This window comes from Silene latifolia, unplaced genomic scaffold, assembly GCF_048544455.1.
Source record: "Silene latifolia isolate original U9 population unplaced genomic scaffold, ASM4854445v1 scaffold_409, whole genome shotgun sequence".
Taxonomy (NCBI): Eukaryota; Viridiplantae; Streptophyta; class Magnoliopsida; order Caryophyllales; family Caryophyllaceae; genus Silene; species Silene latifolia.
The window spans coordinates 19,777-26,368 of record NW_027413333.1 but is presented as its reverse complement, the minus strand read 5'-3'; positions in this window follow the sequence as shown (position 1 = coordinate 26,368).

The window sequence follows — 6,592 nt, the reverse complement described above, 5'->3', positions numbered from 1 at the left end:
GCTTATGATAGGCGGATACAGACACACACAGTTTGACACTCAACAAATAACACACGACGTTGCTTGGAAGTTTCAACCACAGACACAGACACATTTTGTAGGGGTCTTAGGGGTACATTGCTTGGAAAACAGCCACAACCTAGTTGTAGGCATCGACGCTTTCTGAACTGGCCGACTGCTGCCCATCAAAGATGGTCGCATACGGCACTTGGACATAGTCCACGGTATTCTTCACAAGCTCGGCATCCTCGTATGTGGCTACCCAGAGGTATGGTTCGAGTGTTGATCTATTCAGAGAATTCCAGTCGTTCCTGCCATGGCCTCTGAGTTAAAACATCATGTCAAGCTTAAATGCTGATTCTGCATGTGCAGGTGATGTTCCAAACTGAATGAGTAAACTGCCTTTAAATCCCCATGCCCCCCATTGTGTCTTAATTCTGCTGACCGAGTATCCCAGCTCAATAAGCTTATTCCTCAAAGGATTAAAGCTTTTGGCAGCAAATTTTCCATTGTCTATATCTATGTGGCATGGGGCATTCATCAGGACACAGTGATATGGACGACCAACATTTTGAGTCATTTTTAAACTAGTAATTTGATGGTTTATTTGTGAGTTGTGTGAAGCTAAAGGATACTGAGCTAATGGGATGCCTCTTTTCTGAATTTATAGCAAGTTTGAGATGTGTTGTTATAGTGTATGTATGTTGTCTTTAGCTTTTGGTAGCTTTAAAAAGCCAATAGAAGTAATGGTCATTGTTAAAGATTCCCAAATTTGCATGGCATGGTAAATCCTGTAGATATGCAGTATGCATACTGTTGTTGTTGTCTTATTTTCTTGATCTTATTATTAAATGTGGATGCTGTTGTTGAAATTGCTGATTAATATTGCAGTATATAGTGCTTCTGCTTTATTACATTGTTATCTTTCTTTGTATTATTCTGAGTTTGGACTGTAATGCAATTACAGTAATTTAAAAAAAAAGTGTTAAACAATAACAACGGTTATATTGACATTACCCGTTGTTATTACTTTCAACTACGGTTGTAGTACTTCTACCCGTTGTCATTGCTTTTTTTAGACATACAATTCATTTTGGCGCAAATTGGGAGAAAATATATTACAACGGGTATATTTTAACCGTTGTAATAAAGTTATGACAACGGTTGACTTTTATTGACCCGTTGTTATTAACATATCACAACGGTTTTGTTTTAAGGACCCGTTGTTAATAGTTTGTCTTAATAAAAAACTAATTTACAAACACATACAGGTATACAACATACCACACAAACACACACAACAGTTCAACCGTTGATATCCTGAGTTTATTCTCTCTCCCCCGCTTTCTACATTCTCGTTGCCGGCCGTCGCCCAGTTTCCGACGCCTATATTCCATCGTCTTCCCTTATCATCCTGCTCGTTCTCTTTATCATCATCATCATCATCATCATCATCATCATCATCATCATCATCATCATTTTGTTCACTTTTGTGTTTCGTCATTAGGGTTTTAAGATCATCTTTTTTGTTTTTCATCTGTTTGTTTTTTCGTCTTCTTTGTTATCTTTATCATCCCGTATCATCTACTTCATTCCTCTTATTAGGGTTTTAGGATTTTAGAAGCTCAAACTGTTGTTTTATATTTTCATTCCTCTTTAGGGTTTTAGATACTATGCATGTCTTTGTTCATTTCCTATTTCATTCATATTTAGGGTTTTATGATTATCATGGGTAAAAAATGGAAAAGAAGTCAAAAGGATAATAAGCCTGGGGATAATAAGCCTGGTGAGAGGGGTGCTACGAAGTGCCCTGCAGCCCTTGCAGCTAGAGCGGCTAAACAACCACTTAGTATAACATGGAACGCGAAGGGTTTGCCTACTGGTCCAAATGCGAAGGATTTATCCACTTGGATTGGATTGCACAAGACAGTTTGTGCCTATCCATTTAGATGAAATCAGGAATTTTAATCCTGTATTGGAGAAGTTATTCTTGGATCGTATAAAGGTATGATAACTTATGTAGCAAAACAACATTTTATTTTGGAGGTAAATTGAATGCTATGTAAATTGAATGATGATATGATGATGCAAGAAGCCTTTGATATCGTCGAATGCTATGATAAGTATTTAATACAGAAGGCATGAGGCGTCTTAAGGCAGTGGAAGTGTGACGTTAGTAAGTATTGGTTGTATGTGGACAAGGAGACGGGGGAGATGCGTAAGAGCCCACCATCAAACAAGTGTCCCACCATCACTCAGGAACAATGGAATCTTTTCAAAGTGATTCGAGCTAGCGAGAATTTTGAGGTTAAGTATCCTCGCCTCTTAATGATTTACCTATCATTTTTTTAATTATTGTGTTCTCTATAATTTTTTTATTATCTCATCTACTTGCGCTTTTATATAATTTGAAGGCTGTTAGCAAAAGAAATCGTGCTAACATTTCATGGAAGAAGGGAAAATGGTATGGTTCTCGAGGCGGTTATAGATTGATAGAAGACCAACTCGTAAGTAGCATCCCCCTGTTTATTTGATTTTTTTAATCACACTTGGACTTGATACACATTTATATATATAACTGTTACCATGTTAATGTGTAGGTGGCAAATGGAGTGACCGACTTGAATCGACACGTAAGTTATAAAGAAGGGCACACGCCTAATGGATCCCGGCCGTGTGACAAATATGATCAGGAAGTGTTGGCCAACATAGTAAGCATTATTTTATTAAGACGAGTTCATTACTAACTTTATTATTTTAGTCACAAATATAACTTGAAGTTTATTTAATATATTATAGGAGAAGGTATTGAAGGAGGTACAAGAAGGGAAATTCACTCCCAATGGTCGTGATGACGTTCTTGCTAGAGCGATCGGCCGACCCGAACATCCAGGCCAATTGAGGGGCGTCCCGTTACATGTTGGAGTCACGAAATATTATGGGACAACTGCCCCGAAAAAGAAGAAAAGGAAGGCTAAGGCTGAGAAGGCTGACATGGTACCATTTATTCTATTATTTTCATTTAAGTTCACATGTTATTGTTTTAAACAAATTGCTTAAACATTACATTTTTGGCACGCAGGTTCAGTTATTGGCATCCGTGATATTAAAGATGAATTCTGGAGGCAAGCCTTTCGAAGAAGAATTGAAGATGATGGAGGATGTCATTAAAGGGGGTAAGGTACAACAGATTGGTCAAGAGGCCGAGAACACTACTACCTTGGCAATACATGAGGAGGAAGTATCGGTCAACGAGATTCATAAAGATCGGTACCTCTCGCTTCAAAGTTTTAACAACTAAAGCCGATAAGGTAAATATATGACTTCCTTATTTTTCTTTTCTTTTTTTAGGTAAGATTAGGGGGTGTGTTCCCTGCCAGCTCTAATACTATAACTTCTAACATCGTGCCATTGGTTAATTTTATTAGGTAAATGAGTCTGAAAAGGGGACGCTGTTGGGAAATGTGTCCTCAACAATAGTGCGATCACATGATTTACATATCATTATTAAATCTCATTTCAAGAATAAGGAAGGGATGATACATATATATATAGTCAACTGGTCCACACATATCGGTAATGATTGGCTGGCTAGAGTTTGACATTACTGTCGTGCGACGGTGGTGATCAGTTGATCCCTTGAGATCACACCTAAAGGACGATTCCCTTAATTGAAAAGGTTAATTGGTTGTATGCCGATACAGATTAATTAATTCTTTAAAATTGAACAAATTATTATCACAAGAGAGAAAAATGATATCTTATTATAATGTGATTAAATGAGATTTTATTTAGTAATTTAAGAAGTTATATTACTAAAATTAATCGGTGTTTGCGAAACACGCGAGATGAGAATGATAAGTTAGTTATAATTACAAGATATTGTGAATTATACTAACTAGTAATTAAATGACCATTTTACGAGAAAGTAATTTTATATTACTAGTCAATTTGTTAAATATGATTTATTTAATTTATAAATGATATTTAATTTGTTAAATATGCATTTCAAATTAAAACATGACATAAGACATGTCACATGTCACATGTCACATGACATACAATTGTACAATTGACAAAAATAAAATGGACTCCATATTACACTATAGAAACCGAAATATTGGAGGTAGTATGGGTGAGTGGGTGTTTTGTTTAATGGATAAATAAAACACTATGATTACCTCCAATGTAGGGTAGTCTTACACCTATTTTACTTAATAAGAACAAAAGTAAAAAGCAAAGACCATGCATTGGTCTTAGAGGACTCCTCCAACCGGTTTTGTGGGCATTAGTAGAGAATTTTATTCTCTTAATTTTTCACTTGTATTCATTCTAATATTACATGCAAAAAGTTCATGTATTTTTCCTCTCTTCTCTCTCGTTAATCTTCATCAAAAAGATGAGTTTTTGATTCAAATTTGTTCAAAAGGATTACTAAAATTATTAATGTAATATATGAGTATTAGTAATCAATTTTAAGGTAAACCACAATATAAATATCTAGTACATATTAGTTTGTGGGATTAAGGGATAGTTTTGGGTGCTACTAATTGGAGGGCTTCTATTTTGAAGTCATGTATGTTCATCCAATATTGGAAAGCTCAAGAACTAACAAGAAGGAGATCTTATTGGTGCCCATTTTGATCGAAATTTATTTGGTGAGAAATTGATTTTCTTATCCCTTTTGTTTTAGTTTGCATGCATAAGATCTAGTTTTAATTTTATGACTAAATTAAAATGAAACATATTTGAATATGTTATATAAAGAGATCTAGATTTCTAACAAGCGGTATCAAGAGCACAAGGTTGTTTGCATGCAAATCGGTTATTGTTTTTCCGAGTTATATGATTAACAAACAAAACTTATAAATTTGTGTTATTATGATATATCACGAAATTTATATTGCATGTTAAAGTTTCTGATCCTAAAATGTATTTAGGATATTTTGGTTAATTTATGGATTTTTATTGTTCATTTTATATAATATTGGCATTAAAATGTGATTTTTATGATAAAAATGTCATTTTTGGATGAAAATTAGCTAAACATCGAATTTTCCAGTGGTTTTTGGATATGTTTTCACATATATTATTTTTAGATGATCTGGAAATTTTCATAATTTTATGAGTTGTTATGCTCGAAATATGGATTTTTCATGTTAAAAATCGAATTTAAATGAAAAATAGGTTAATATGAGAAATATTTCGAATCTGGTCATATAAATTTAGTATGTTGTCACATGCAATTTTACAAGATGTGTGTAAAATAATAGGCTATAATGAAATCTTCATGCATGATTTATGGATTTTTGATGAAAAATAGCATAAATAGTGACTTAATTAGTGAAAATTGCTAAAACATACTTCATGACTAAGGAAAAACGTCACATGTTGCATTTTATTATCTTTTTTAGATCTAAAATTGAAAAGTTGATGAATATATTTTTTCTCATGTTTTTATGATTTTTATTGATAAATCCGTTAAACCGCAACATTGTTTTTCCCGATAACTTTCGAAATTTTTAACCTAAGTTTTTGAACATTATGAGTGTCATGGTATTTTTTCAGAATGTTCATGAGTTTTAAATTTCAAATTTCAAATTTATTTGAGATTTTTGTGATTTATTTGAAGTTTATGGCATTTTATTGTAATTTTGAGTCCATTAATGAACAATTTTAAGAAATATAAGCTAATTATAGTCAAATGGTTAGTGGAGACTAATTTTGAGTCCTAAGATGGTTAGGATAATTAACTTGTGCATAAATATGATTTTATGTAATTTATTGTGATTTTAAAAGGTTGAATCACGCAAATCCGTAAAAACCATTTAATATACGATATTGGCTCTTTAAAGGCTATTTAGCATTAAATTGGGCATGTTCATACACATTATAATGCTGCATTTTATTTATGATTGTCATAATTTTATTTTATGTAATTTTGAATTATGTAATTTTTACTTAGTTTGGCCTTAGTTTTTAATTGGTATTACCCGAAATGTATGGGAATATCGATTCGGTTGTAATTTATTCTGATCTCGTATCACCGTTTTGTAATTTAATAAATTTATTTTATTTTAATTACATATGTATAATAGGAAATTATGTAATTTGTTATGTAATTTAATTACTCCGGAGTTCCATAAAGACGGATTCACTCAAGAAGGCGATACATAAAGACGGTGTTACCTCGAGATGCGTGCCAAAAAACCGAAGTTCAAGGGACCAATGGAGTTGGTTTCCGAATATGTAATAGTTAATTAGATTTTCTATTTTAGGAAGGCCATACTAGGATTTAATTTATGATTTGCATTTTATTTATATGTCGCTTGCATCGCTAAATCGCCATAACTAAAACATGCATTGTCATTTTTTATCGATTTTATCGACCGTGTCAATTATAATTATCGTAGTTCACCGCTTTAGTTCACTTAAAACGTGATAGATAATAAATTGACATGACCTCTCGCTAAAATAATCAATTGAGACTTAGCCTTACCAAAAATTAGAAACCATGAAGTACCAGTTTCGCAAGGGAGTTGAGCCGGCTTTACCGTAAGACAACCCTTGTTACGTTGGTGAAGTGGGTGAT